The sequence below is a fragment of the Scyliorhinus canicula genome, chromosome 5, assembly GCF_902713615.1.
Source record: "Scyliorhinus canicula chromosome 5, sScyCan1.1, whole genome shotgun sequence".
In the NCBI taxonomy this organism is placed as follows: domain Eukaryota; kingdom Metazoa; phylum Chordata; class Chondrichthyes; order Carcharhiniformes; family Scyliorhinidae; genus Scyliorhinus; species Scyliorhinus canicula.
The window spans coordinates 228,215,955-228,231,193 of record NC_052150.1 but is presented as its reverse complement, the minus strand read 5'-3'; the positions used below and the strand labels follow the sequence as shown (position 1 = coordinate 228,231,193).

The 15,239-nt window shown below is 45.2% G+C and overlaps 1 protein-coding gene across 1 annotated transcript in view; it reads left to right on the top strand.

Moving 5' to 3' along the window:
• Window positions 1-15,239, top strand: part of bop1 (BOP1 ribosomal biogenesis factor) — a 169,312-nt gene that overhangs the window by 55,462 nt on the left and 98,611 nt on the right. The gene's annotated exons all lie outside the window — the stretch shown is intronic.

The window sequence follows — 15,239 nt, the reverse complement described above, 5'->3', positions numbered from 1 at the left end:
TTTTCATTTTTCATTTCAAGAGAAAAAGATTGGTGAAGACAAAGGTAGATCCTTATAGTCAGAAACAGGGGAATATATAATAGGGGACAAAGAAATGGCTGAGCAACTAAATACATACTTTGGTTTATGTCTTCACAAATGAGGACACAAATAAGATACCAGAAATGTTGGTGAATGCAGGGTTTAGTGAGAAGGACGAACTGAAGGTCATCAATATCAGTAGCGAAATGGTGTTGGGCAAATTGATGGGATTGAAGCTTGATAAATCCCCAGGGCCTGATAATCTATATCCCAGGGTACTGAATGAGACGGCTCTAGAAATAGTGGATGTATTGGTGGTCATCTTCCAAATTCTATAGACTGCGGAACAGTTCCTGCAGATTGGAGGGCGGCTAATGTAACTCCATTATTTAAAAAGGGAGATTGAGAGAAAGCAGGGAATTATAGACCAGGGAAGTCGGTAGTGGGGAAAATTCTAGAATCCATTATCAAAGATTTTATAACAGAGCACTTATAAAACAGTGGCAGGATCGGATCGAGTCAGCATGGATTTACGAAGGGAAAATCATGCTTGACAAGTCTAATGGAACTCTTCGAGGATGTAACTAGTATTTGGACTTTCAGAAGGCTTTTGACTAAGTCCCACATAAAAGATTAGGGTGTAAAATTAAAGTGCATGGGATTGGGTGTAGTGTATTGCGATGGATAGAAAGCTGGTTGGCAGACAGGAAACAAAGAGTAGGAATTAATGGGTCTTTTTGAAATTGGCAGGCAGATTATTAATCAGAAGGCAGATTATTATCTGAATAGCCATAAATTAGGAGAGGGGAATGTGCAACGAGACCTGGGTGTCCTCGTACACCAGTCACTGAAGGTAAGCCTGCAGATGCAGCAGGCGGTAAAGAAGGCAAATGGTATGCTGGCCTTCATTGGGAGAGGTTTCGAGTACAGGAACAGGGATGTCTTGCTGCAATTATATAGGGCCTTGGTGAGGCCACACCTGGAATATTGTGTGCAGCTTTTGTCTCCCTATCTGAGGAAGGATATTCTGGCTATAGAGGGAGTGCAGTGAAGATTTACCAGCCTGATTCTTGGGATGGCGGGACTGACGTACGAGGAGAATTGAATCGGTTAGGATTGTATCCGCTCGAGTTCAGAAGAATAAGGGGGTGATCACCTCGAAACCTATAAAATTCTAACAGGACTGGACAGGATAGATGCAGGAAGGATGTTCCTGATGTGGGTGTGTCCAGAACCAGGGGGCACAGTCTGAGGATACGGGGTAAACACTGTTTTTGACTCAACTTCAAGAAGCAGTTAGATACAGCACTTTGGGTAAAGGGGATCAAAAGATATGGGGAAAGTGGGATTAGGCTATTGAGTTGGATGATAAACCATGATCATAATGAATGGCGGAGTGGGCGTGAAGGGCCGAATGGCCTCCTGCCCCTATTTTTTTCTGTTTCTAATCCTGAAGGGATTTGACAGGGTGAACAAAGAGAAAGTGTTTTCAGTGGCAGGAGGGTCAGTAGCCAGCGGACCCGGGGGGGGGGGGGGGGGGGGGGGGGGGGGGGGGGTATTGTTTGCCAATTTATTGCGATCTGGAATTAACTGAAATAACGGTGGGATCAGATTGAATAGTAATGTTTAAATGTGAACTGGATGGAAGATGTTGTCGGACTATGGGGGAGGGGAGAGTGAGGGAATGAAACTTATGTTTAGCTTTTTTATAGATGGACTGATGGGTCTGCATCTGTGCTGTGTCACTTTATAATTCTGTGACATTGGGGTCTGTAAGGGAAGCAAGTATGTAACCATTGCGGTGATGTGAACTGGGTATATTAATTCAAAATTTCATTTTTTAAACAGCCATTGAGAACTTTGAGCATTGCTGGAAAAAAGACATTCTATCAAAGTTTTTCCTCTTGCACTCATCAGGACAGATTCAATAGTAAAGGGAACTAGATGTATATTGCATGAAAAGAGAGTGCTTATTGGCAAATTAACATTTGCCTGTACGCAGAACAATACTTTTCACTGTACCTGGTACACGTGACAATAAATCCAAACATTGATGCAATGTCTTTTTACAGCAATGCTCAATTTATTATTTACTCATTTTTTGGGGGAGTACAGCTGCGAAAATCACACTTGGTCTGCTGTATAATAAGGGACCTGATCCCATTGCCCTCCATGTTACATGTGTAAATACATAATCAAATCGTGTTCAGTTCTGGTCGCCACGCTACCAGAAGGATGTGGAGGCTTTGGAGGGCATTAGCTATGAGGAGATGTTAGATAAACTCTGTTTGTTCTCACTGGAGGCTGAGTGGCGACCTGATAGAAGTCTACAAAATTATGAGGGGCACAGACAGAGTGGGTATTCAGAAGCTTTTTCCCAGGGTGGAAGAGTCAATTACTAGGGGACATAGGTTTGAGGTGCAAGGGGCTACATTTAGAGGAGATGTGCGAGGGAAGTTTTTTTACACAGAGGATAGTGGGGGACTTGAACTCACTGCCGGTAAAGGTGTTGATAGCAGATACAATAGTGACGTTTAAGGGGCATCTTGACAAATACATGAATAGCATGGGAATAGAGGGATATGGACCCTGGAAGTGTAGAAGGTTTTAAGTTAGACAGGCAGCATGGTCGACGGGCTTGGAGGGCCGAAGGGCCTGTTCCTGTGCTGTACTTTTCTTTGTTCTTAAACTCGGGTGAGCATAAGGAGTGTAGTACTACACAGTATAGAAGATGCATGGAGAGATCAGTTCAGTCCATAAGAGGGCCATTCAGGAGTCTGGTAACAGCGGGGAAGAAGCTGTTTTTGAATCTGTTAATGCGTGTTCTCAGATTTTTGCACCTTCTGCCTTATGAAAGAGGTTGAAAGAGAGAATAACCCGGGTGGGAGGGGTCTTTGATTATGCTGCCTGCTTTCCCAAGATAGCAGGAGATATAGACCGAGTCAGTCGATACGAGGCAGGTTCCCATGATGGACTGGGCTGTGTTCGCAACTCTCTGTAGTTTCTTACTGCCTTGAGCCGAGCAGTTGCCAGACCAGGCTGTGATGCAGCTAGGTAGGATGCTTTCTATGGTGCATCTGTAAAGCTTTGTAAGGGTCGACATGGACATGGCGAGTTTTTTGAGGAAGTATTGGCATTGTTGTGCTTTCTTGGTCACAGCGTTGATGTGGATGGACCAGGACAGATTGTTGATGATTTGTACACCTAGGAATTTGAAGCTGTCAGCCATCTCCACTTCGCATCATTGATGCAGACAGGGCTGTGTACCTACGATAATTCGCTTTGTAAAGTCCATAAGACATAGGAACAGAATTAGGTCACTCGACCCATCGAGTCTGTTCTGAGATTGTGCCCTCTGGTTCTAGTTTTTCCTACAAGTTGAACCATCCTCTCCACGTCCACTCTATCCAGGCCTCGCAGTATCCTTTAAGTCAATGACCAGCTCCTTAGTTTTGCTGACGTTGAGGGAGAGATTGTCGTTACACCATGCCACTAGGTTCTCTATCTCCCTCCTGTACTTTGACTGTTCATTGTTTGAGATCTGACCCACTACGGTCGTGTCATCAACAAACTTGTAGATGGAGTTGGAGCCGAATTTTGACACACAGTCGTGCGTGTATAGGGAGTATAGTAAAGTTAAGTATGCAGCCTAGCGGGGGCTGTGTTGAAGATTAACATGGAGATGTTGTTGTTTATCCTTACTGATTGTGGCCTAGGAGTCAGGAAGTCGAGGATCCAGTTGCAAAGGGAGGAGCCAAGTCCTAGGTTTTGGAGCTTTGATATGAGCTTGGCTGGGATTATGGTGTTGAAGGCGGAGCTGTAGTCAATGAATTGGAGTCTGACGTAGGAGTCCTTGTTGTCGATATGCTCCAGGGATGAGAGTAGGGCCAGGGAGATGGCATCTGCTGTGGACCGGTTGCGGCGGTGTGCGAATTGCAGTGGATTGAGGCATTCTGGCAGTATGGAGTTGATGTACCTCATGACCAACCTCTCGAACCACTTCGTATAGATAAATGTCAAGGTCACCAGGCAATAGTTTTGAGGCACGTTACCTGGTGGTTCATTGATACCATTATGCGTGGTGTTCGTGAAGTAGGTGGGAACCTTGGAACTGAGTAGGGAGAGGATGATGATGCCTGTGAACATACCTGCCAGTTGTCCACGCAGGATCCGATTGCAGGGCCAGGGTTTCCATCAGGGACCCGTTGCTTTTTGTGAGTTTACTTTCAAGAAGGCCGATCTGACTTCTGAAGCTGTGAAGGTAGGTATGGGTGCGTCTGCGGCTGCTGGGGCAGTTAACAACGATTTGTTGGTTTCCTGCGAGTATGGAATGCATTGGGTTCATCGGGAAGGGGTGCTTTGTTGCCAGAGATTCTACTCTGCTTAGTCTTGTGGCCCGTTCTATTGTTTAAGCTTTGCCATAACCAATCAGAGTCCCGTGTTGTTAGCCTGGGACACTAGCTTAGTCTGGTATTGTTTCTTGGCGTCCCTGATGGCTTTGCGGAGGTCGCACCTCGATTTCTCGTATGGGTCGCCGCAGACGTGGACTTCAGTAGGGAGCGAATCTCCCGATTAAGCCATGGTTTCCAGTTGGAATGTACACACTACCTCCTTTAGCACCCAATCTTCTACACACTTGCTCATGAAGTCTGTGATGGTGGTGGCATACTTGTTTAGGTTGCTTTTTGCAACTTTGTTTTCTGGTGATGGAGCTGGTGGTCGGAAATTTCTTCATTTTAGACCATTGTCTCTGAGCATGGGCAGTATAGATCTCAAATCAAATGTGGACTTTGAGGGTACAATAAAGATGTACTGTGATGCCATGTTGTTACATTGGGTAATGCATTGTACTATCAGGTAGTGAGAGTTTGAGTTGATTTGATGTGTACATTAATAGAGGAGGTGTGATCCATGGTGCCTTCAGCAGTGTTGCCTAATAAACATTATGGGATCTCCTGGTGTATCTTGCTGAACTCTCTATAATCTGTTTACAATTAACTTTTATACACTTAGTAATAATTGACTCGCATATTTCACCACTTTATTACAGCAGTTTGAAACTGTGCGGCAGCAAAATAGAGGCTGCTTCAAGAAGTCTTCCAAACCTTCGACTCCCCACGCCTTCCCCGTTCCCCAAATAGGCCATGATTCACACTTTCTAAACCCTCTTTGTCCCCTTCCTTTCCCTTTCATGGAGTGGTACAGCAGTGAAGGAGGCCATTCAGGTTGTCATGTCTGCTGGCTGTTTGAATGAAAGAGATGTCCAATATTTTCATCACTCTGCTTTTTTCCCCCCAAGCCCTGCAATTTTTTCCTTCTCCAATATTTTTCCAATTCACTTTTGGAAATTATTATTGAATCTGCTTCCTTTCAGGCAGCGCATTCACCATCACAACAAAACTGTATTTGAAACAAAAAGAATCTCCCCTGTGGTTCTTTTGCTGATTACCTTCAATCTGTGTTTTCTGGTTGCCGACCCTCTTGCCAATGCAAACCGTTTTTCCTTATTAATGCTTATCAAAATCCTTCATGATTTTGAACATTTCTGTCAAATTTTCTCCAAGGGAAACAAGCCCACCGTCTCCAGTCTCTCCATTACTGAAGTGTTTTCTCATTGGGACTCCACCAGGAAATCTCTTCGGCCCCCAAATTGAGGCTTGGCGCTCCGTCCCAACTTGACATGACTTTGAAATCTGTGGATCCGAAGGTTTTGGGTGGACGATTGCTGAATTACAATCCTGAGATCCTCGGTGTCTTGTGATGACTGCTAATTCACAGCAGCAATTGATTTCTACACTCCCATGTGGCCCCTGAGGTTCCACGTACTGAGCACTTTATAGACTGGGCTGAATTTGGCAGCAATAAATATTGACAGTTATCTTGTGATGAATGTTCAGCTGCTTTTGTAAGGCAGTAGTCCCAGCTCCCCCGGTATCTCTCCAAAGTAAGTTCTCCTGAGCTGCTTTCTGGTCAATGGGGAGCTTGTCCAAACTCCACTGATCGCTCTGAAATGTTACCAGCAGCCTTCAGCATCCTGAACTTGGCGCCTGGAACAAACACTCTCCACGGGGCTTCCAAGTGCCTGAAGAGCACTTCACGGTGCTTCTGTAGAATCATAGATATTTGGCACTGGTTTAGCTCAATTGGCTGGACAGCTGGTTCGTGATGCAGACCGAAGCCAGCTGCATGGGTTCAATTCCCGTACTAGCTGAGGTTATTCATGAAGGTCCCGCCTTCTCAACTTTGCCCCTCACCTGAGGTGTGGTGATCTTCAGATTAAATCACTGCTGGTCAGCTCTCCCCCTCAAAGGGGAAGGCAGCAACCTGTGGTCATCTGGGACTATGGCGACTTTACTTTAGATATTTAAAGCTCATAAGAAAGTATAAGAAGTGTTTGGTGGTTTTTGCGGTGGGGGGTGTGGGGAATGGTTAGCACTGCACACTGGGCTTGTTTTCTAATTGGTAAGGTTTAAAATAATTAAATCAGACGGAAATTGGTTCAATCCACAAAATCCATGCTGACCGCCTCCGTGCAGTGCTGCCAACTGCCAAGATACCATCTTCCCCATGAAATATTGATCCAAGGCACTGCCTGTTCATACAGGTGGGCTAAATGGTACTATTATGAAGAAGAATAGGAGAATTCTCCATCTTGCTCAGGCCCATATATATCATCACTCCACCAACATCACTGAAACAGATTACCTGCTCAATTATCCGAGTGCTGTTTGTGGGAGTTTGCATGTGAAAATTGGCTTCTCCATTATAGTGACAATACAAAAACAGAAAATACTGGACAATTTCAGCAGGTCTGACAGATTCTGTGGAGAGAGAAGGGAGTGAACGTAAAGAGTCTGGATGACTCTTTGTCGAAGAGTCTCTCTCTCTCTCCACAGCTGCTGTCAGGCTTGCTGAGTTTCTCCAGTATTTTCTGTCTTTGTTTCAGATTCCAGCATCCGCAGTAATTTGCTGTCATCAAAAGATTGATAACTGATTCTGATTGCTGATATTGTGAAAAGCATTATATGAATGGAGGTTATTTTAAATAAAGTTATAGTTCCGGCCTCAATAACTTTGGTAGGTGGATTGGTCATGCTAAATTGCCCCTTAGTGTCCAAAGATCATAGAATCATAAAATCCACAGGGCAGAAGGACGCCATTCAGCCCATTAAGTCTGCACCGACCCTTGGAAAGAGCACCCTACCTCAGCCCTCACCTCCACCCTATCCCCATAACCCAGTAACCCCACCTAACCTTTTTGGACACTAAGGGGCAATTTGTCATGGCCAATCCACCTAACTTACACATCTTTGGACTGTGGGAGGAAACCGGGGTACCCGGAGGAAACCCACGCAGACACGGGGAGAACGTGCAGACTCCGCACAGGCAGTGACCCAAGCCGGGAATCGAACCTGGGTCTTTGTGTTGTGAAGCAAAGATGTGCAGGTTAGGTGGGGTTATGGGGTTGCGCGGAGTGGGCCTAGGTAGGATACTTGTTCAGAGATTTGGTGCAGACTTGATGGGCCGAATGGCCTCCTTCTGCACTGTAGAAATTCTATTGTCTATTCCATGTTCAATGTGTGGGGAATATGTCATCTGGCCTCCCTTTCTGCATTAGTGATGAGCTTCAGCCTATGCCTGAGGAATTAACTTGTTTTGGTTAAAGAAACATTTGATGAGCAAACTTTTAGTCATGGTAGGAAAGCCATGAGTAATGCATTATTTTTCTGTCTCACTCTCCTTATCTAATCTTACTGGCGTTTGAATATGTTCATATAATTCCAAATAGATTGAAATCTGAAATGAAAATCTCTCAGACTTGCAAAACAGCAGTCAAAATGAAATGTTGAGGTCATTGTTGCTATAGATGTTATCTCTCGTGTCACCTGATTTTGGGAGCTTCATGTCATCGTGAGTCCTAAAATTCCAGCATAGTCTTAAAGTTAAACACACAATGAAAGGGGGAGTGAGGGGAAGGGAGAGAAAGTGTCATCAACTGGGTCACTGGGTCAGTCCTGGGGGGGTCAGTTTGTTGTCCTTTTTCCACCAAGAACCATGGAATGTATTCGTCACGGAGATTTTAATTGAGGGGTTTTAGTCTGTGGGGAGCGTTTCGAGGCTGGTTGCTGGTTGGGGGTGTGGGGGTTTGCAGACACGGACAGCTCGGGTTGCCGGCATGCTGCTCCAGGCTAATTGATTCCAGATCCGTGACCAGGAGTCAGATGAGCGGAGAGACCTTTTTACCACACGGGGAAGGAATGCACTGCTCTCAGCTCCTGACGTGATGACCAAAGCAAACTGGCGAGAAGAAAGCCTGCTGAAGGAACTGGGTGATTGAGACGGAACATTTGGTCCTCAGACCTGTCTGTTTTTGCCTGACAAAAACGTTAATCCGTGACATTCTGAGGAGCTTTATTTTGTAATGTGCCCTAATATCAGTCTGTAGTTTAATGTTATGGCTTAATACCAGACTTAATCAGCTTGAGGAAAGCTGCAGTGATCTCATTCAACTCCTTCCCTCCAACAGACAGTTAGTGACTCCAGTAGAGCTTGGAATAGTAGTGGTATTTTCCTGACTGCAAAATGTGTTGATTCTTGGCTTGCCTCCTGAATATTTTCACATCAACAATAATTTTTGGCCACTGTTTATCTTCTGCCAATGCTGAGTGACCACGAGGGCATTGACTCAATTCAAATAAATTGAAAGATTATGCATGTATTGGGCAGATGATATTTGAGTGAACAGTGGCTGACTATCTTAAACAGTCACCCTTCCACTACCACTGATGCACAGTGGCATATCTACAACCGTGTGCACCATCAGCAAGGTGCATGGCAGCAACTCATCAAGGCTCCTTTAGCAACCTGCAACCTCTAGCATCTGGAAGGACAAGGGCAGCAGATGCATGGGGCCGCCCCCACCTGCAAATCCCTCTCCAATCCACCCATCATCCTGACTTGAAAATATATCGCCATTCCTTCACTGTTGCTGTGTGTCAAAATCCTGGAACTCCCTCCCTAACAGCACCGAGGGAGTATCCTACACCACATAGACCGCAGCAGTTTAAGAAGGCAGCTCAGCACCATCTGCCCAAGAGAGGTTATGAATGAAGAACGATACAGCCCTCCAAGCCTGCGCCAACTGTGGTACCTGCCTAACGGATTCCATATCCTTCCATTCCCACACTGTCTAGATGCCCCTTAAATACCGCTATAAGTGATTTTCATTTTCATTTCATACCTGCTCCCACCACCTCCCGGCCAGCGAGTTCCATATATTTACCGTCCTCTGTGTAAAAAAAAACTTGCCTCGCACATCTGTTCTTTTAACAAAAAATAAAAAAATTTAGAGTACCCAATTCATTTTTTTCCAATTAAGGAGCAATTTAGTGTGTTCGATTTACCTACCTTGCACGTCTTTGGGTTGTGGGGGTGAAACCCACGCAAACACGGGGAGAATGTGCAAACTCCACACGGACGGGATCGTCCCAGGTTCGATCCCCAGAGCCGGGATCGAACCTGGGACCTCGGCGCCGTGAGGCAGCAGGGCTAACCCACTGCGCCACTGCCCTGCACATCTGTTCTAAACTTTTCCCCACGCACTTTAAACCTATGTCCCCTAGTACTTGATTCTCCTACCCTTGGAAAGATCATCTGACTAGCCACTCTGTCCATGCCACTCATATGGATGGACAATAAATGCTGACCTTCCCAATGAAGTTTTTTGTGACGTTCCGTGGGTGAATTAAAGAACATATTGTACATGGTCCCAATCCCTTTCCCCCAAATGACCACAATTTTAAAATGGTGCATAGCAGAGTATGGGCATCGTGTTTTTGAGGTATGTGTTGGGTGTACCGAATGAGTGATATGACTGAGGCCCCGAGCAAAATGTGCTGGGCAGGTGGGGGATGGAATTCAGTGCAAGTTTCTCGCTGTTGTATTTGGTTAACTGGTACAGCTTCTGTTCTGCTCTAGTGCAGTTCGTCTGTCAGGCAGCTGATGTGTAATGGTGTCAGGAGAAAACAGGGAAACATCCAACATAGAAAAATAAATCTTAAAAGAACAACTTTTACAACTTATTGTGTTTTTGAAAGAAAATGTTGAGCAGAACAAGCTGGAATTCAAATTGACGGACAAGATTTTGCTGCCCTTTTAGTATTTGCATCTGTGCATTGTACAATGTGTCTGTGACATCTTTTAAAATCTTGTTCAGTTGCACTTGTATCTATCTGCTCTAGCTGTTGCTGGCCCCTCAATCCACGTCACCGTTAACTTCAAAGTTATGATTTCATCTTGTATGGTTTAGACTTCAGTTTTACTGTTTTATATACTTGAGGCAATCTGGAACGCTTGTTGAATAACCTACATTTTTCGAAAAGTGGCTCCCAACGCACCATTCTATGCAAGCTAACTTGGTGACCCGTCAGCACAGTGGTTAGCACTGTTGTTTCACAGCGCCAGGGACCTAGGTTCGATTCCTGGCTTGGGTCACTGTCTGCACATTCTCCTCGCATCTGCGATAGTTTCCTCCAGGTGCTCCAGTTTCCTCCCACAAGTCCCAAAAGATGTGCACGTTAGGTGAATTTGACATTCCGAATTCTCTCCATGCATCCGAACAGGCGCCGGAATGTGGCGACTAGAGGATTTTCACAGTGACTTCATTGCAGTGTTAATGTAAGCCTACTTGTGACAATAATAAAGATTATTATTTTAGTCTTCCCATTGTTTTCAGTGTTGCAGTATATGATCCATCCACCTCCCCAAAACTCGATGGTTCCTCAATCCCTCTCTCATTGATAAAAACTTCCCCGTAGCCACTCTCGTTGTGATTTCACTCTGCCTTCTCTGTCCTTTCATCATGTGTGAGCGTCACTGGCAAGGTCACCATTTGTTGCCCATCCTAATTGTCCTTGAACTGAGTGGTTTCCTCAGCCATTCCAGAGGGCAGTTTAAGAGTCAACCACGTTGCTGAGGGCCATATCGGAATGACCAGGGAAGGATGCAGATTTCAATTGCAGCAGTTGCTGCTAGTTTTATGGTCATCGTTACAGAGGCTAGCCTTACATTCCAGACTTTATTAACTGAATTGAAATTCATCCAGCTGCTGTGTTGTGATTTAGCCTGGACCTCTGGATTGTGGCATTACCACTAGGCCATCCCTGTGCATCAAGTTTGTTCTCGATGATCACAGGTGCCAGGCATTTAGATGTGCCACAAGTCAGCCACATCTTGAACTTATTCATGGGGCAGTGAAAAGTTTGTTTCTTTTTCAAATCTTTTAAAGACATTTCCTTCATATCTTTCACTAGTCTAAACAGCAGTCAGCACCTCTTACTTTTGTTGGCTTCTCTCTCGGTCGCCACTTGTCGATCAACGTTTTTGGGCTTTCTGCCTCTTCTGCATATAAATAAAACTCCCACATCTTCATTGATGCTGTCAAACACTCTTCCCTTCAACAAATCTTAACTCTCAAGTTAAAATCGGTTCCAAGACTTGAACATTTCTCACTCTTTGGGATGGCTTATGTAATTTTTCAGCTTCTTGCTCAGCACCCCCACTCTCTCTCTCCCCTCCCCCAATCACAGGAAATTAAAAAAATTATTTCCACTTTCAGTTTGCATCGAATATGAGTTTAATATGTTCGAAGGAAATTGATGAGCCCTATGGTAGGAGATTCAATTTTGAAAGAGAGTGGTTTACCTTCTTGAGAGCGTGTACCCTGTGTCTCCCTGTAGCACAGAGTGGCCTCTACCACTCTGCAAGTTATGAGGAGAGCAGATCGAATGTTATCATTTATTGCGAGGGAAATTGGACCGTGGGAGGAAACCGGGGCACCCAGTAACTTAATTGCAGTGTTAATGTAAGCCTACTTGTGACAATAATAATTATTACATTTAGAGTACCGTGCACCGTATTGGTCGCCTTATTTACAGAAGGATATAAATGCATTGAAAGCACTCGTACCCAGAATAGATGCAGTGGCATGTGAAGAAATGTTGGACAGTCTAAGCTTGTATCTGCTGCATTTTAGAAGAGTAAGAGGCACCTGTTTGAAACATATAAGGCCCTGAGGGGTATTGGCAGGGTCGATGTGGAGAGGATGTTTCCTCTTGTGGGAGAATCTAGAACCAGGGGTCACTGTTTGAAAATAAGAGATCGACCATTTAATACGGAGATTCGGCAAAATGTTTTCACTCAGGGTTGTGATTCTTTGGAACACTCATTGAAAAAGTGGTGAAAGCAGAGTCTGAATGTTTTAATGACAAGAGTTTAATAGTTCTGGTCACTTAGGAAGGATGCAATTGCCCTGGAGAGAGTGCAGAGAGGATTTACTGGAATGTTGCCAAGGCTGGAGAATTGTCACTGCAAAGAGAGTTTGGAGAGTTTGGGCTTGTTTTCCTTGGAGCTGAGGGGGTGACATGAGGCATACAAGATTGTGAGGGAAAGATTAGACAGGAGAAACCGGTTTTCCCTTGGCAGAGAGTTCAAAAACCCGGGATTGTGGATCCAAGCTAAGTGGCAGAAGGATTGGAGCGGAAGGAAGGAAAAATATAGTTACACAGAGGGTAGTAGGAGCCTGGAATTTGCTGCCTGAGTTGGTGGTGGAGGCAGAGACACTAACTCTTCAAAAAAAAACCTGGATCTGCACCTTAAGTACTCTAAGCTGCGGAGCTATGGACCGTGTGCAAGGAAATGGGATTAGAAAGGACAGCTGGGTGTCTTTGGGTCAGCATAGACAAGATGGACCGAATATCCTCCTTCTGTGCTGTATCTATAGATCTTGGTAAGCAAGTGGATGATTGGTTATCAAGGGGTGAATGGGATGCAGATTTGAGTTTCCTAACACATCAGCCGGGATCTTATAAAATGGCGGAGCAGGCTCGAGGGGCTGAAGGCGTACTCCTCCTTGTTTGTAGGGCAGCACAGTGGGTAGCACTGTTGCTTCACAGCGCCAGGGTCCCAAGTTTGATTCCCAGCTTGGGTCACTGTCTATGCAGAGTCTGCACGTTCTCCCCGTGTCTACGTGAGTTTCCTCCGGGTGCTCCGGTTTCCTCCCACAACTCCCGAACGACGTGCTGTTAGGTAATCCCTCTGTGTACCCGAACAGGCGCCGGAATGTAGCGACTAGGGGCTTTTCACAGGAACTTCATTGCAGTGTTAATGTAAGCCAACTTGTGACACTAATAAAGATTATTATTATAGGGACCGATTCAGTTGGAAACGAGAGTTGTATACACAAAGAGCAGTGGGAATCGTGTGGGAAAGTGGAGTTGAGGTGAAGAATGAGTTGTGATTGTATTGAATGGTGGAGCAGGCTTGAGGTGCTGAATGGCCTGCTCTTGTTCCTCATCCCAAAGCTGTCTTCATCGGATTCCTACACCACTGTTCACATCTCATCAGCATTTGCAATCTGGAGCACTGAAGTCAACAGTAGTGAACTACTGATTGCATCCAGCTAACTCCATATTGGCCCATGTTCAAACAGGGGCTACCTCTGTCTGTAAGGTTCATTTCTGTCGCAGTTGGAAGTTCTGCCGGGGAGCCTCCGTTCAGCTTGCAGCAGGCCAACTGTGAAATGAAAATGAAAAATGAAAATTGCTTGTTGTCACGAGTAGGCTTCAATGAAGTTACTGTGAAAAGCCCCTAGTCGCCACATTCCGGCGCCTGTCCGGGGAGGCTGGTACGGGAATCGAAACGTGCTGCTGGCCTGCTTGATCTGCTTTAAAAGCCAGCGATTTAGCCCAGTGAGCTAAACCAGCCCCATGTGACTGCAGAATTTGGAGGCTCCACATTAATCCAGTGTTCTAGAGTTGCAAGCAACTCATCCAGGCTCAATTCCCTTCTGCAAAAATAAATTTGGGGAGATGGTGTGTTGTAATATTACTGAACTAATGATCCAGAGACCAGGATAATGCTTCAGGGACACAGGTTCAAATCCCACCATGACAACTGGTGAAATTTCAATTCAATTAAGAAAACCTGGAATTGAAATATAATGGTGACCATGAAAATATCTTCGATTGTTGTAAAAACCCACCTTGTTCACTAATGTCCTTTTAGGGAAGGGGAAATCTGCCATCCTTACCTGGTCTTCCCAACATGTGACTCCAGACCCACAACAATATGCTTGACTCTTACCTGCCCTCTGAAATGACCGAGCGAGACACTCAGTTCAAGGGCAATTAGGGCTTGATAGCAAGGCCAACATCCCATGAAGCAAGAAAGAAAAATAAAGTTTCCTGCTTGTGGTTTACAGATTCCAGTCATCTTTATTTCTTTAATTATTTCATGGGCTGTGGGTGTCACTGGCTGGGCCGACATTTATTGTCTACCCTTAATTGCCCTGTAGAATGTGGTGGTGAGCTGCCTTCTTGAATTGCTGCAGTCTATGTGGTGTAGGTACATCCACAGTGCTGTTGGGGAGGGAGTTCCAGGATTTCGATCCAGCGACAGTGAAGGAACGGTGATTTATTTCCAAGTGAGAATGGTAAGTGACTTCAAGGAGAACTTCCAGGTGCTGGTGACCTCCTTCTAGAATAGGCGGTCGTGGGTTTGGTAGGTGCTGTCTAAGGTGTCTTGGTGAGTTACTGCACTGCATGTTGTAGATGGTGCACACTGCTGCTACTGTGTGTCAGTGGTGGAGAGAGTGAATATGGATGGGGTACCAATCAAGCGGGGCTGCTTTCTCCTGGTTGGTGTCGAGCTTCTTGAGTGTTGTTGGAGCTGCACTTCCCCAAGCAAGTGGAGACTATTCCATCACACTCCTGACTCCTGCCTTGTGGACAGGCTTTGGGGAGTCAAGATAGAAGTTACTAGGATTCCTGCTCTTGTAGCCACAGTAATTAAATGCTAGTCCTGTTCTAAAACAGGCTTGTTGATTAGATTGAGTACAGGGAGAAATGAAAAGCTTGTACATTAGTTACCGAAATTAGATGCTTACCACTTGGAACCCATTGTCGAGAATCTCAAATTGGAAAATTCAACCGTTTCCATCATGGTTCCCTACTCCCCCGCAGATTGTCTATCCAGACCTGGCAATGCATATGCATTGATCTTTGAAGGTGGCAGAATGTATTGAGAGAGTGATTAGCAAAGCATATGGGATCCTGAGCTTTAGAGGTATGAGTACAGAAGCACGCGAGTTCTGCTGAGCCTTTATAAAGCTCTGGTTAGGCCCCAATTAGAATATTGTGTCCACTGATGGGCACCGCACG